Below are 17,420 nucleotides of genomic sequence, written 5' to 3' on the forward strand. Positions count from 1 at the left end.
CCTCAGCCTGAAGAACCGAAGATTGCGATACCTGAGGTTGTGATGCAACTCACTGACACTCCTCTGCCCAAGCCAAAGGATCCATTCTCAAAGAAGCAAAAGTTCAAGGCTGAAGATTTCTTCAACGAGCATGTGTTCTTCACTGACTACAATCCCTATGATTCTGCTCGCATAAGGAAGAGGCGTTTCTGGACTGCTAGTCAGGACAATTTCTATTCCTCAGTGCTATTTAACAAAGACAAAGTCTTCGATCATGAACACATTCCTCACGTGGACATGGAATCTCTGCCAGGCTTCGAGCCAGTCCTCAGTGTTCTTAACGATGCTGGATTGCTGAATTTCTGCACTGACATCTGTGATTGGAATGAAGAACTCATTCTTCAATTCTATGCAACGCTGCACATCAAAGGAAATTCTGAAGATGTGAACTCATGGGTGCTGGACTGGATGTCAGAAAATACTCACTACAAGGCACCAGCAACTGAATTGCTTTGTGCCCTCCCACTCAGTCCTCCCCTTGAAGGTGCTCGTTGCATCTACAACGAACCTGAGCTTACAAATCATTACATGCAAGTGCTGATGAATCCCTTGAAGCCAGGACAAGCCCCTCGAACCAAATTCCTCGTCAAGGAATTACTGTATGTGCCACGGACTGTCTATCGCATTTTGACGAAGACAATGAGTCCTATCAAAGGCCACGACTCAAATGATGATGAAGTCATTGGCATCATGAAGAATATGTTTTTGAATATCATTCATGGCGTTCCCGTCAACTTTCATGATTTCTTCAGGAGGACTCTGGTGGATATTGCTATGTCACCATTTGAGCTGAAGCCTTATGCACCATGGATTATGAGGTTCATCAGGACAAGGTCTTCACTCAATTACAAGGCTGATACTCTGAACCACGGCAGCTACTTGCCTCCAATTGAAGTCCTCAAACGGACATTTTCCTCAGTAGATGACAAAGGCAAGGCAACTGCTGTGATAAATGAAGGCATTCATCCATTGGATGGTCAATTTCGCAAGGCTGCATCCTACTCCACCAGTGATGACTCTGCCACACATGACTCTGCCGCCAACACCTCTGCCAAGCAAATTCCTCAAGCCACAGCACCCAGGGTGATGACTGATCGTGAGTTACTCCTCAGTCTTCATCAGAAAGTTGATCGCAATCATAAATGGGTCAAGCGTCAGTTTCGTTCAATTCTTCACAACATGACCTCCACACACAATGCAGTGAAGAAAAACCACTACCACCTCCATGAAACCTTCAATCGTACCTGGGCTGTTCTATCTCATGTCTATAGCACAGAAGATCCGAAGAGAATGGGTCTCAAGGAAGAATTTGACTGGTCTGCACCTCCACCGAAGAAATTCAAGAAGGTCAAGGTTCCTTCCTTGGTGGCCAGCTCCTATTCTTCATCGCGCGACACTGATGAAAATGAAGACTTGGACGACAGTACGGCAGGCCCTACTACAACAACCGACCCAAACAACGCTGACGCTCCTCCATCAACTTGATATTCTTCAGGGACGTTAGTCCTCAATTTCGATCTTTTTGGTCATTCGATGACAAAGGGGGAGAAATCTGAGTTAGTCTTCAAGCGGGTCTATTATATGGGCGGTTTTTTGCTAAGTTACAACTCTCGCTCTTCTGAAACTTTTATTGGATCGAGTTGTAATCTTAAAACTGATGGTGCTCTAATACTTTTGATGCACTATGCTCTGATACTTTTGATGCGTTATTCTGCATGGTTGTTCCTTGTTAATATTATTGCACGCATGCTGAATTTCTTCAGGCACCATATTTCATCATGCATTTCAAATTCTTCATATTATATGTGAAATGCATGTATGAATTACAAGATATAGGGGGAGATCTCCATGATTCAACTCTTCAAGTGTGCATTGCTTCAAAAGCAAATTCCTCACTATGCACATCTTCAGGGGGATTTCTTCTATATCTTGCAATCAAATTCCTCAGTATCAGTACTTACACTTCATATGTTTATACCCGTTGAAAACTTAACCTATATTGTCATCAATCACCAAAAAGGGGGAGATTGTAAGTGCATCTAGTGCCCCTTAGTGATTTTGGTGTATTGAAGAGTTATAGGTTAAGGACTAATGTGTTTATGAGTGTACACAGGTCTATAAGTCTATGAGGAGTTTGATATTTACACAGAAAGTCGACCCCTAAAAATGAATATCTTCGACTGAAGATTTTGGTATTCCTGAAGACTTTCATGAAGACTTTGAAAGTGAAGAAATTGGTGTGTCCGTGAAGACTTGATATTCATGCAAGGAATATGAAGCTTGAAGACTTTCGTTTTCATAGTTTTGTTTTTCTCCTTCTTGAGTCATAGGAAACACCGTACTGTTAAAGGGGGGCGAGGAAATACTAAGGAAAAATTTCCATGTGATGCTCAACTCAAAATCCTACACCTACCAATCCATTCGAGTGAAGCCATTGGAAATCTCATACAGTTCAGTCAATTTCTTCAGTGACAGAGACAAAGTTCTTATGGTGAGGATTTAGGAATTCGCTAGTGTGGATTGCCTACACAGTGAGGAACATGATAGCCCTGAGGAATTTGAGAGTCAAAATTCCGACCGTTGCTGTGCTGCGCGCCAGCTGTCCCAAAATATCTTATCCACCTAACGGTTATATCATCGAAGGGCATTTATGTCTTATCATGTCGGGCTGCTCCCTAGGCTATAAATAGCCGCCCCCTACAACCACTAGCTGGTTGGCTGCTTCGAGAGAAACTAATACTTGTCATTTGAGAGCAACCTATCCTCCAAGGACTTTGAGCGAAAATCATCGAGTGAGGAAAAACCCAAACCCAAACACCTACAAACCCAAAGTGATTGAGCATCACTAAAGAGATTGATCCTGCGTGGATCCGACGTTTGTTACCTTTGAAGACTGTGCTTCTTCCAGATGGTTAGGCGTCATGATCTAGAGCATCCAAGAGCAATTGTGGATCGCCGAGTGACCGAAGTCTGTGAAGGTTTGGAAGTCGCCTGAAGACTTACCACGAATGATTGGACGAGGTCTGTCTGACCTTAATTCAAGGAGAATACGGTGAGGACTTGGTGTCCTGAGCTGCGTGCTCAGCGACTGGGTGTCCAGGACTGAGTGTCCTCGAGTTTAAATACTCAGCCGCTCCAACCAGACGTACAACTGAGACAGCAGTTGGAACTGGTCTAGCAAATCATTGTCTTCACCAACCTTACTGGTTCTATTTCCTCAACTCTTTCATTTCTTCATTATTGTGTTGAGTGATTGTTCATATCTGTGTTTGAAGACTTTGACGAAGACTTTCTCAATTTCCTCAATTCAATTTCTTCAGTCTGTTTGTCTTCATCTTGTGTTATCCTATGTTTACGCTTTCTGTACTCTGTGTTTGTCTTCATTTCATCATGATGGCTACGTGTGTATTCTGTCATGCTTACTTCTGAGTACTTATTCCGCTGCAAGTAGTTCTTCGCTAAGGAATTTCCTCACCGGCAAATTCCTCAGTGAAGAATTCATAAAAATCACCTATTCACCCCCCTCTAGTCGATATAACGCACTTTCAGTATATCACTATATTTTTACATCAGCATGTATTTTGTTAATCAGCGTGAATCCAACCTTTATCTGATCTAAATTTAGTTGTAGCAAATTGTATGATTAAAGGCCACAATGTTGATTTTTGTAACGAAAACTGCCTGGTAGTTTTGCATCCTGAGCTGCATGAGTGTAATATCTCATATCAGTGGGTTTGAATACTTTGGTTCTGCAGTGGGTTTTTAGTATTTTTTTTACTGTGTTGTCCTGTCGTATCCCTAGCTCTTACATCATACTCCCTCCGTCCGGATTACATGTTGCAGAAATGGATAAAACTGGATGTATCTAGAACTGAAATATGCCTAGACACATCCATTTATTTCCGGATGGAGGGGATACATGTCAATATGTCATGCCTTTCTATTCTTCAGTGCCTATTCCATCTCTGTTGTAGCATGTTTTATAATTGAAGCACCATTCTTCTATATAAGGCATGCAAGGGGAAGAAGGCTATGTTAGAATCTGAAGGGTTACAAACTAGGTCTTTGCAAAAGACCCAAATGCCAGGAGATAATAAACCAACTCCATTTTTCATGGATACTGCTCCAGCACAGAGAAACCCAACTCCCGCTGATAATAAGCAGATTCCAGTGGCCAAAGAACTAGTCTGCTCCAGTCCAGCAAAAGAATGTCAACTCCATTCTAAGAAGCGTGAGCGTATCCTCGCATCATGAAATTTTATAGCATTATGATCATATTTTCTACATGTTTCTTACCCATCTCTCTTTTAGAAAATAAGGTTAAATGATAGAAGACTTCCTTCATTGGGATTGTATTTGAGGAAAATATCTTGCGGGAATTCTCTGTGCTCTAATGCTGATGTAAGTACCTGTTGTATATCACTATATTTTACATCAGCATGTATTTTGTTAATCGGCGTGAATCCAACCTTTATCTGATCTAAAATTAGTTGTAGCAAAATATTAAAGGCGCCAATGTTGATTTTTGTAAAGAAAACTGCCTGGTAGTTTTGCATACTGAGCTGCATGAGTGTACTATCTCATATCATGCACATTACTGAATTGTAGTGCTGCTCTGGTTGCCCATTCATTCATTATGTTAATGTTGCTTTCGTATTACCTTACCTGGATGATGATAGTTGTGCCATATTGTGTTAATTTGGTGTAGGCCAGTTGCCCAAACGTTCATTGTGTCAATGTTGCTTTCCTATTATCTGACTTGGCCAACGATAGCAAGGCTAGTGTGTTAATTTTATGCAGGCTGCTGAAGATAAGAAGACAAACTTTGAAAATAGCAAGGCAACCCCATTGTTTCTTTCCAATAAATCTAGGCCAGGTAATATGCCAATAACTCATGATTAATCTGTTTGGTTCCCCTCCTAATTTATGTTATGATGCAGTGGTCGAGACACTCTCCACTATCAATAATACAAGCCTGCCAAAATCATCATCTGAATCTGTTCAATATCCTCTATCTCGAATGCAAGGGAAAAAATGTATGTTTGTGAACCAATTAATGGCTGAAGCAATGATGGAAATGGTGGAGGAATCAGAGGTGCAGAGTCGTGCGACACAATAATTGATTAATGTTTTCAGAGATAGTGTAGCAAAGCAGCAAGAACTTGCCCACATGCTTATGGGCGTCATCCGTGCTGAGGTTGCAGATTGTGACGTTGTAGATCGTTAGGTTCTGTTAATTTATTTGCACTGGCATCAATCTTTGATTGCCTAGTGGATGTAATTTCCTGTAATGTATGTTGGATGTGCAACGTTTTCCCCTGTATGCCATACCTTTGCTTGATCGGTTTTGGTCCTGTGCATAATTGCTCGTCGTAATGGGATCAAATTATCTAATTTGGCCTAAAGACATGTATGAACTTTAGTGGGCCCATTAAGTTAATGGGCCGTTACTAGGCCGAAAGTTAATGGTCGGCCCTCTTACCTCCCGGGTAGTTAACAGGCCGACATCAAAGCGGGCAATAGGTGGGCCCAATTGATTTCACGGCCGTTAACAGGCTGTTACTAAGTTCGAGCTACATATGGCCCAACTATACTGTGGGCCTTTAACAGGCCGAAAGAGACAGCGGGCTTGTACTGGACCATGAAGAGCATGGGCCGCTAAGAGGCCGAAAGTTAGGTCGTATTGTAAATGGCCCAACTGTGTTGTGGGCCTTTAGAAGGCCGAAAGAAAAACCGGGCTGGTATTGGACCATGAAGGGCATGGGCCGTTAAAAGGCTAAAACTCAGGTCCGACTACAAATGGCCCAACTCATTTATGGTCTGTTAACAGGCTGAAAGGCACACAGGGCCGGGAATTGGCCCAACACTTAAATGGGTCGCTAAAAGGCCAAAACTCAGGTCTGACTACAAATGGACCAACTGATTTATGGGCCGTAAACAGGCTGAAAGAGACACCGGGCCGGAAATTGGCCCAACACTTAAATGGGTCGCTAAAAGGCCGAAACTCAGGTCTGACTACAAATGGCCCAACTGATTTATGGGCCCTCAATAGGCTGAAAGACACACCGGGCCAGAAATTAGCCCAACATTTAAATGGGTCGCTAAAAGGCCAAAAGATGTACATCCTGAAAATTGGCCCATCCATTGAATGGGCTGATAACAAACCGAAATCTCATCGGGCCGATATTGAGCCCAAATATATAGCAGGCTGTTAACGGGCTCAAACTAACGCTGGCTGCAATGGTGTCAAATCTTTAACGGGTCGTTGACGGGCCGAATTGGCACATCTCGTATGGGTCGAGGGCTTAAGCAGACCTGACACAAGTAGGCCTTATATGGGCCGCCCTACTAATTTTTACTGGGCCGACCTTTTTCACCGAAATGGGCCACTGTTGGGCCGCGCCACATGTCGACCTATCATAGGCGCCTCCTGTCCAATGAGTGGATGACATCTGTCCCAACGGTGAGGCAACACGTGTTTCCTCTGGCCAATGATGATTTTACACGTGGAAAATCCCCAGTGGTCCGGGCTGTTAACGGGTTATCGGATCCAAAACCGGACCCAATAGCTTAACGGCGTTCCATTACGGTGGATGCCACGTGTCGGTCACCCTTGACGAAAGCACTTCTATGATGCGCGATTTATTGTCATGGAAGTGGACACTTCCGTGATGATAATTTTGGTAATGTCATGGAACACTTCTATGACAACACAGGTATGACTATCTTGATTTTGTCATAAAATTGTCATGGATGTACATGCATGACAAAAAACGTGACCTACTGTGACAAACACGTACCAACACGGAAGTGTATTTTTTTGTAGTGTTGCATTGTGGACCAACAAGGGTCTAGACTGGGGATCATCCGATGAGGTGTTGATGTTGCAAAAGCGCATCAAAAGCATCATAGAGAAGAACATCCGCCTCACCAACGTGATCCAGGTGATGCTCATCCGCCGCACCCTTCCCTGCGACGCGATTTTGAGTGGCACCGCTGACGTCGATGCTTCGGGGGTGCTTCAGCAGGCCTGTCCTCAACCGGATCCTTCTCGCCATCGCCGTCATCCTATTTGGGTGTGTATACCATGTACACATCATATGTGGAAGTGGCCGTCCATCGTCTGATAAATGGCGGGTTTTGGCCCTGCTCATCTCCGGCATCATCGTCCATACCGTCGATGTCTTTGGAGGCGTAATCGAGCATGTCGGTTAGATCCTCGACAGTGGCTATGAAGTGGGTGGTGGGTGGGGCATAAAATTCCCTGCTCTTAGCCCCTAGCATGGACTGGGGGCAGTTTGGCAACAATTCATCTGTAACAGCGAGGGATCGCATTAGGTCCAGAGCCTTGCTTAAAGGCGAGGGTTGCACGGGGGGACAAGGGCTTTGGCGCTAAGTGAGGAAAAAGCCTCTGGGTCGCGCCCGCTTGCTGAAAACTTCGGGAGTCTGGAGTTAGGATCCGGGGACGAGTCCGGCCCTTCGGTGACGAGGGCAGTCCGGCTAGGCTCCAGGTCTCCCGATGACACAGTCCTATCTGGATTTGTGGTAGTGAGATCTATAATTGTGGAGAGTCCGGTGGGTTCCGCGCTCCCATCTTCGGACCCAGCAGTTTGTTCCAGATCTAAGGCCAGAGCGGCAGTTGGCAGTTGGAACTCTCAATGAAAGCACCAATGTCGGTGTCAAAACTGGCAGATCTCGGGTAGGGGGTCCCGAACTGTGCATCTGAGGATCGAAGGTACCAGGAGACAGGGACACGATATTTACCCAGGTTCGGGCCCTCTTAATGTAGGTAATACCCTACTTCCTGCTTGATTGACTTTGATGAGTATAGGGGTTACAAGAGTTGATCTACCTCGAGATCGTAATGACTAAGCCCTAGACGTCTAGCCTGTATGATTATGATTACCTCTACGGACTAAACCCTCCGGTTTATATAGACATTGGAGGGGCCTAGGGTTGTACAGAGTCGGTTTACAGAGAAAGGAATCTTCATATCCGAACGCCAAGCTTGCCATCCACGCAAAGGAGAGTCCCATCCGGGCACAAGGGAAAGCCTTCTATCTTGTATCTTCACGGCCCACCAGTCCGGCCCATGTCACATAGCCCGGACGCCCGAGGACCACCTAATCCAGGACTCCCTCATCCACCCAAGCTCAAAACCGAGCGCGTCACCGCACTCACCACACCCGCAGGAGGCCGTACCTCTCCATGCCCCCTGCCGTGCATCCTAGCACCAAACCCGAGCTCACCCGAGCTCCGGCTGCCGCTGCCGAGCTCGTGGCCATCGTCTCCGGCTGCCCTAGCTGCTACCGCTTGCTGCACTGGATGTGAGCGAGCTCCAACTCCCCGTAGCCGCTCTCCGCCATCCATTTGGTCGCCCGAGGAGCAAGCCCGAGCCTCCGCCGCTTTTGACCCCGCCGGCGCCTAAACACCGGCGATTTTGACCCAGTTGACCAGGGGTTTGACCTCCCCTGGCTCACTGACGTGTGGGAACAGGCCCTTGACTAATTAGTGTTAGGTTTAACTTAGTGTTAAATAACTTTGTTAACTAGTTGTGACACTGACATGCGGTCCCCACTGGTCAGGTTTGACCTGACTGACCGTGTTGACTACTGACGCAAGCATGACATAGTGCTGACACAATAAGTGATTTTCTGTATTTAAAATAATCTAGGAAATCCTAGAAAATAGTTAAAACTTCTAAAACTCATAGAAATTCAATCGTAACTCCAAATGAAATAATTTATATATGAAAAATTATCAGAAAAATCCAATCTACCCATCTGTACCTTTCCATGCACATTAGAACAACTTATGGCTTCTGTTTAGGACAAATCAAGTAAATGGCATTTGCATATCCACGAAGTTTGAATTTGAATCTTGGATTCAAACAAACTTCATTTAAATTGTTGCTAGTTGCATTAGCTCAAACCACAGCATATTGCCATGCCATGATCATGCATCATCTTGTTGCACTTCATTGATTGTGCTCCTTCTATGTTACCGGTATTTGTCCCCTCTCAGTAGACGTGGTTCCGACGATGAGATCGATGACACCGATGAAGAACTATACTATCTTCAGAAGTGCTAGGCAAGCAAAAAACCCCTTGTTCATTCCGATATAGTCTCACTCTCTCGCTCTCACTCTCTTTTACTGCATTAGGACAACAACGATTCATCTGTTACATGCTGCGGTAGTTGAACCCCTTTCCTCTGCATGACCTGTCATTGCCATAGTAAATAGATGAAACCCACTAGCATGAGTAGGAGTTGTTTGAGCCTTGATGTGCCTACTCGTTCATGCTTGTTTGTCATGCCTGCTACTGCTTAGAGTTGAGTCTGGTCTGATTCATCGGGGATGAATTGGAGGTGCGTGAACTTGTCCTACTGTTGAGAGCTAAGTGTGTGAACACGATTTGGTAAAAGGTATCGATGAGAGGCCATGTACGAGTACATGGTGGGTTGTTTCATTGGAACCGTCCTTAGGAACTGAGATCTGTATGTGTGATTTAAGACAGCTACTACCACACATTGGGCTCCTTATTTGACTCTCTCGACTTATTAACCGCCCCTGTCCTCTGTCCAGGAGTTGCAAGTAGTTTCTGGTGTTTGTAGTATGCTGGAGGTTGTGCGCAGCGCTGACCCGAGGGGTGGGCTGTGATGCGGTAGGCATGTGGCCCGGTGTACCGAGTCGCCCGTTTGGTGACCCAGGAACCCTGCACACATCATTCGGGGCCGTAGTTGAAACCTCGGCCGGACTCCCTACGGATGGAACTTGAATAGGCGATAAACCTGGACTAGGGACTTGTGTGGTTAGTAGGTCATGGCCGACACCCTCGCGAGGCTTCTGCTTGAAGGTTGCCGAGATACATGATGTGTACATGGCGGTAAGTGGCGAGAGCGTGTGTAAAGAAGTACACCCCTGCAGGGTTAACATCATCCATTCGAATAGCCACGTCCGCGGTAAAGGACTTCTTGGTTGCTTATATAGATCATAGACAAGTGAAAGTGGATACTATAAAATGTGCAAGATAAGCGTGAGTGCTATGGACGGCGTTCTCGTAGGGAGACAGGAGCGGATCCATAGTGGTGTATTGATTTGGTGAATATGTGGACTCGTGTGTGCCACCCCAAAAGAGTTACTTGCATACGTAGTTCAGGATAGCCACTGAGTCAAAGCTGGCTTGCTGCAGTTAAACTCCACCACCCCGTTTGTTGATACTAATGCATATGTAGCTAGTTCTGATGTATGTCTTGTTGGGTACATTTGTACTCACGTTTGCTTAACTGATGTTTGGCAGAGAGACTTCAGTCTCACTAGTAGTTCCACGTGGACTTCAATGTTTAGCTTGTTACCTCGGCTACGATCTTGTACCATTGGGAGGGTCTTGTAGATAGTGAGGCTTCTCAGCCTTTTTCATTTGTAGTTGTCTGTACTCAGACATGTTATGCTTCCGTTGCTTGTATGCTTTGTATGTTGGATCATGTGACCCATGATTTTAATTATTACTATGTATGACTCTTCGGAGCCTTCTGAATAAATACTTTGAGTCATAGAGTTCCGTTGTGATGCCATGTTGTAATTGCACATATTGAGCATATGGTGTGTATGATTTTGAAATGCTTGGTATGTGTGGGATCCGACAACCTAGTTGTTTATTCTTGGTAGTGTCACATCCCTAGTTCTGGTATGCTCAAGGCTAGATAGTCATGTGTGCATCATGTTTAAATTCCATTTAAATTTGAAATGGGGATTTGTGAAACCCTCAGAAATCATTTTTGGAAATGACCCACATAAAAATTGCTCCAAAAAGGTCCAAGAAAATGTTCATGTTGCTCTTTGAAAATATTGGTCAGAGATAAAAATCAAACCAATATTTTTAGGAGCTCATAAGTATTTATTTTGGCCACTTGGACTAATCCAGTAATTATTTTGCCTTGGATATATATATATGTTATATATATAATATATGTCCAAAAATTATGCTAGTTGTTGAGGAGCTCTGGAATAATATCACTAGCCCCTACAAAAACTGGCATAAGAAAATAAAATGGTTTAGTATTTTTATTAAATCAAACAAATGTCAGAAAAACAGAAATGGAAACAGAAATGGAAAAATGCATTACCTGTGCACACATGGGGCCTGGCACTGTGCAGCCCAGCCGGCCCACTGGCACAGTGCCATTCATCCTTGTCCTCGCGCCAGTCAGCCGGGCGCGTGGCCAATGTGCGCGCCTTACCGTGCTGCCATGCCACCTACCTGCCTGGCCTCCCCCTCGTCGTCTGGATGCCCCGCGCGACGGCACGCGCCGCCCCACACCTCTCTTACTCTCTCCCGTGCTCATCCCCTCCTCTGCCACTCGCCGTTGTCGCGCCCACCGCCATGACCTCGCCTCTTCGACAAGCTCAGGAGCTCCGCCACGTCGCCGGCTACCTCTCCGTCAAGCCATGTGCCTCGGGAGGCCCTGGAGCGCCTCCATTGACGTCGCCTTCATCTCCGGCCACCGGAGATCGCCCTCGCCATTCCGCTCGCGTCCGGCCTCCTCCGAGCTCGCTGAAGACTCCACTGGAACCGCCGTGAGCTCATGCCCCATCCCCCTCTCTCTGTTTCGCCGTTACCGTGCTATAGCCCCGATTCCCACCATGGCCGTAGCTCCCCACCTTCGTCCATGTCGCCGCTGTTGCTCTAGACACTGCAGCCCGTAGCCGCATGCGTCACCGTGTTCTTGGTGACGCCAGGAGGCCGTAGAGCCTCTCCGCTCACTTCCCTGTGCACCGCAGCACCTCGCCCGCACTTGGCCGTGCTCCGGCTGCCGCCGCGAGCTCTACTCCGACAAGCTCCGACCACCCCACGATCTCCCGTGTGTCCCACTGGATGCGTGCGAGCCTGGGCTTCGCGTAGGTGGTCTCCGTCGCGCGTTTAGGCGCCGGAGGGAAAATTCCGTGCCCTCCGCCGCGTTTGGCCTCACCGGCGGCTAAACGCCGGTGGGGTTAACCGTTTTGACCTCGCCGGGGCGTCAGCTGGGCCCCGTGGGTCAGGTGATTAGCTTAGGGCTAATCACCGTTAACTAAACCCCCTAACACTGACCAATGGGCCCAGCGCCACTAATCCTGCAATTAGGATAAACTAACCCCCCTATTTAACCCAGTGTCACTAACGTGTGGACCCCACACGTCAGATTTGACCTGGTCAGCTCTGTTGACCTGCCGACGCAGGCATGACGCAGTTATTCATTTTCTGGTTTTAAAATAAATCAGGAAAATCCAAAAAGTGAAATAAACTTCAAAAAATCATAGAAATTCAACCGTAGCTCAGATTGAAATAAATTATATATGAAAAATTATCAAAAAAATTCAATCTATCCATATGTACTAGTTTCATGCATGACAAACCAACTTATACCTACTGTATAAGTGAAAACATATAAATGGCATTTATAAGAGCTTATTTTGGAGTTGCATTTGAACCTTTCGTTCAAATGGACTTCAACGTAATGAATGCTAGCTACATTAGCTCAAACAACATCACATCTACATGCCATGATCATGCATCATATTGTTGCATATGCTTGTGTTTTGATTGTCGACACCGTTCCTTCTTGATAGGTCCTGCTCCAGAGAGTGCTCGAGAGTACCTGTCTGTGAAGCAGTGCCTCCCCTGTTGATCTACCAAGAAAGCAAACCCCCTTATTCATTCCGATACAATCCTACTCTCTGTTATTGCATTAGGACAACAACGATTCAATTGCTACTTTGTGCTGCGGTAGTTGAACCCATTCCTCTTCATGACCTTTCATTGCCACAGTAAATAGTTGAAACCCACTAGCATGTGTAGGAGTTGATTGAAGCCATTGTTGTCTCCCTACCATGCCATGCCTGCTATTTCTTAGAGTGTGTCGGGTCTGATTCATTGGGAATGAATTGGAGTACAGTGCTATGTTCTCATGCTGAGAGAGAAGTGTGTGAACACGATTTGGTAAAGGTAGCGGTGAGAGGCCATGTAGGAGTACATGGTGGGTTGTCTCACTGGAACCGTCCTTAAGCACTAAGTTCTGTGTATGTTGTCTAATGACTAGTTACTACCATGCATTGGAATGCTTAAGTGCCCCTCTCGACTTATTAACCTATTGATCTCTGTCCAGGAGTAGCAACTAGTTTCTAGTGTTTGTAGGTAGTGTTATTTTTCTACCAAGTGGCACCCGGCAGGGGGGGCTTGGGGCAGACTAGGCACACGTGGCCTGGTGTATCGAGTGGCACCTGGATGGTGGGCTCGGGAACCCTGCACACATCGTTTGGGGCCGTGATGGAAACCTCGGCCAGACTTCCTTGCGGATAGAACCCGAATAGGCAATAAACCTGGACTAGGGTCTTGTGTGGTTAGTCAGGTCGTGGCCGACACCCTCGCCAGGCTTCCGCTTGAAGGTTACCGAGATACATGACGTGTATATGGCGGTAAGTGGCGAGAGCATGTGTGAAGAAGTACACCCCTGCAGGGTTAACATGATCTATTCGAATAGCCGGATCCGCGGTTATGGACTTCTTGGAAGCTTGCGTGGTACATCGACAACTTGAAGTGGATACTGTAAAATGCTCAAGAGAAGTGTGAGTGCTATGGATGGCCTTCTCGTAGGGAGACGGGTATGAATCCATAGTAGTGTATTGTGTGGTGATTAGTGGACTCATGTGCGCTGCCTCACCTCAAAGAAGATTCTCGTAGTCGTTGAACAGGATAGCCACTGAGTCAAAGCTGGCTTGCTGCATCTAAATCCCATATTACCCTGTTGATACAAATGCATGTATGATAGGATCTGATGTAAGTCTTGCTGATTACCTTTGTACTCACGTTGCTTTATTTATGTTTTTGCAGCAGAGACTTCGGTCTTACTAGTTTCCATGGACTTCAACAAGTAGCTTGTACCTCAGCTACGATCTTGATCGGATGTTGTAGATAGTCAGGCTCTTCAGCCTTTTTCATTTGTAGATGTCTGTACCCAGACATGTAATGCTTCCGCTTGTTGCTTTTATGCTCTGAATGTTGGGTCATGTGACCCCTTGTTTGTAATAAATGCTATGATGGCTCTTCTGAGCCTTTACTATATGTGTTGTTGAGTTATGTTGTGATGCCATGTTGTACAGCACATACTTGCATGTTATGCGTACGTGTAATGTGTATTGCTATGTGTGGGATCTGACTATCTAGTTGTTTATCCTTAGTAGCCTCTCTTACCGAGAAATGTCTCCTAGTGCTTCCACTGAGCCCTGGTAGCTTGCTACTGCTCCGGAACACTTAGACTGGCCGGCATGTGTCCTTCTTCGTTCCTGTGTCTGTCCCTTCGGGGAAATGTCCGCGGTGTCCACCGGAGTCCTGTTAGCCTGCTACAGCCCGGATTCTCCGGAGTCCTGCTAGCCCAGCTGCTACAGCCCGGATTCACTCGCTAATGACCGATACGTTCGTTGTTGGGTCATGTATGCCTGTCCCTATAAGTTAGTGCCACTTTGGGTTCACGACTAGCCATGTCAGTCCGGGTTCTTTGTCATATGGATGCTAGCGACACTATCATATACGTGTGCCAAAAGGCGCAAATGGTCCCGGGCATGGTAAGGCGACACCCGTGGGAATACCGTGCATGAGGCCGCAAAGTGATATGAGGTGTTACATGCTAGATCGGTGTGGCATAGAATCGGTGTCGGTGTCAAAACCGGCGGATCTCGGGTAGGGGTCCCAAACTATGCATCTAGGCGGATGGTAACAGGAGACAAGGGACACGGTGTTTTTACCCAGGTTCGGGCCCTCTCGATGGAGGTAAAACCCTACTCCTGCTTGATTGATATTGATGATATGGGTAGTACAAGAGTAGATCTACCACGAGATCAAGGAGGCTAAACCCTAGAAGCTAGCCTATGGTATGATTGTTGTAATGGTTGTTGTGTCCTACGGACTAAAGCCTTCCGGTTTATATAGACACCGGAGAGGGCTAGGGTTACACAGAGTCGGTTACAATGGTAGGAGATCTACATATCCGTATCGCCAAGCTTGCCTTCCACGCCAAGGAAAGTCCCATCCGGACACGGGACGGAGTCTTCAATCTTGTATCTTCGTAGTCTTGGAGTCCGGCGGACGATGATAGTCTGGCTGTCTGGACACCCCCTGGTCCAGGACTCCCTCAGTAGCCCCTGAACCAGGCTTCAATGACGATGAGTCCGGCGCGCATAATGTTCGGCATTGCAAGGCGGGTTCCTCCTCCGAATAATCCATAGAAGGTTGTGAACACCAGGATAGTGTCCGGCTCTGCAAAATAATTTCCACATTCCACCGTAGAGAGAATACCATGTACACAGGTTCAATCTGCTGACGTATCTTGTAGCGTGACGTCACGCCACTACCAAGCCTTTACTTGAATCGTTTTTTATTATGCCACCTCAGCGCGTTTAGCGAAGCGGTTTCCTTGGCACGTCTTGTCGAAGCAGAGATCATGTTCCCCTTATTCCGGGATCCTCATCGATACGGACGTGGGTAACCCAACCACACCATTGATGGTGGCGCTTGGGAGATAAGCGAGTTTTACCAGGCCGGTGGGGACGTATAGTCTTCGTCCGCCTATATATAAGGGGATAAGGATCCGCCTTTTCACCTACGCCTTCTTCCTCCTTTGCTTATCCATCTCCGCGCACTCGAGCTCCAGCGCCCAAGTTCGCGCATCTCGTCTCCACCTTCTCCGACCATGTCTGGAGCGGGAGTTAAATGGTTGGCCTCCACCGTTAAGGAGGAGCACATCGCCAAACTGCGCAGCACCGGATACCTTTCCGGCGACATCGCGCACCGGCTACCCGACAAGGGACAGCTCATCCCCACCCCCAGGCCCCACGAGAGGGTCGTATTTCTCCCCCACTTCCTCCACGGACTGGGCTTTCCACTTCACCCCTTTGTCCGGGGGCTCATGTTCTACTACGGCCTGGATTTCCATGATCTGGCGCCGAACTTCATCCTCAACATCTCGGTGTTCATCGTCGTGCGCGAGGCCTTCCTCTGCATCTAGCCCCACTTCGGCTTGTGGCTCAATACCTTCAATGTCAAGCCGAAGGTAGTAAAGGGCACGCAGGCGGAGTGCGGAGGCGCCATGTTGGGCAAGATGCCCAACGTCCTCTGGTTTGAAGGGGCCTTCGTGGAGTCCGTCAAGGGGTGGTAGTCGGGGTGGTTCTACATCACCGAGCCGCGCGACCCTACGTGGGCGGCGGCCCCCGAGTTCAGATCTGGTATTCCTATGCAGCTCACCTCCTGGAAAGAGAAGGGCTTGCTATGGGGTAGTTTGAAGGAGCTGACGGGACTCCAAGCCTGTATCCAGAAGCTGGTGAACAAGAAGCTCTGGCTTGTTAATGTGGTCCAAGTCATGCTCGTCCGCCGGATTCTCCCATGCCAAGAACGGGCATTCAACCAGTGGGAGTTCGATCCGGCACAGCACCAGGAGTTGAGCGGGCTCTTCGACACGACATACGAAGGCGCCTGGAGGGTGTTGTTTAAGGGCGCCGAAGCCCCCGCATCCGCGACGGAAGTTCGCGGATTTCACTTGCAGCGTCCAGCTGACGAGGTAAGTGATTCTACCCCTTTACGGGACACTTGTTGTTAATAGTTCGACCCTAAGCGGGTTTCAATCTCCCTTTTCCTTTGACAGGACTGGATGAAGAAGGCCGAGCAGCTCATCTGCCCAGCTCCCATGCCAGAAAATCCAGTGGACGCCCGTCTAGCGGGGCTGCTGGTTCCGGCACCACATGTGGTGCCGGAGAAGAAGGCCAAGAAGGTGGCCACGGGTACTCGAAAGAGTTCCCGTTTTCAGGTGTCCGACGACTCCGAGGCGGATTCCTCCCCCGAAGACGAGGAGGAGGAAGAAGACTCTCTCCCAGAGGAGGGAGAGAGAAAGAGGAAGGCCTCCCCAACAGGGGAGGCCGAAGGGTCCAAGAGGGGAAGAACTATTCCCCCGGACAGCTCTGCCAACGCCAACGTTGGCGAAGAAGAGTGGCCCTCGAGGGCCAGGCCTCCGGCAAGATCGTAAGTATCCTGATTCTGAATGATCTGCAATTTCTTTTGTGTCACATAGTGTCCTTCTAATGCCGCCTACTGCCCGCAGTCCGGCCGACGATGATCTCCCCGCTTCGTCGAGCGGGTCGTTGGCTCCGTCGGATGTGGATTCCATTCCGACTGCCTCCACCCCTCGCGCCGTTGAGGACGCCGAGGTGGGATCCCAGGAAGGGACCCATCAGGAGGAGGCTCCGGAGGCGCCGCAAGGCAGCCTCCCAGACTTTGCGCCGGACTCCACACCGGAACCCGCAGTGGTTCCGGAGTCCGGCAGGCGGCCCCTTCGCAAGAAGGGCAAGACCGTGACAC

Source organism: Triticum dicoccoides, chromosome 3B (genome assembly GCF_002162155.2).
Source record: "Triticum dicoccoides isolate Atlit2015 ecotype Zavitan chromosome 3B, WEW_v2.0, whole genome shotgun sequence".
In the NCBI taxonomy this organism is placed as follows: Eukaryota; Viridiplantae; Streptophyta; class Magnoliopsida; order Poales; family Poaceae; genus Triticum; species Triticum dicoccoides.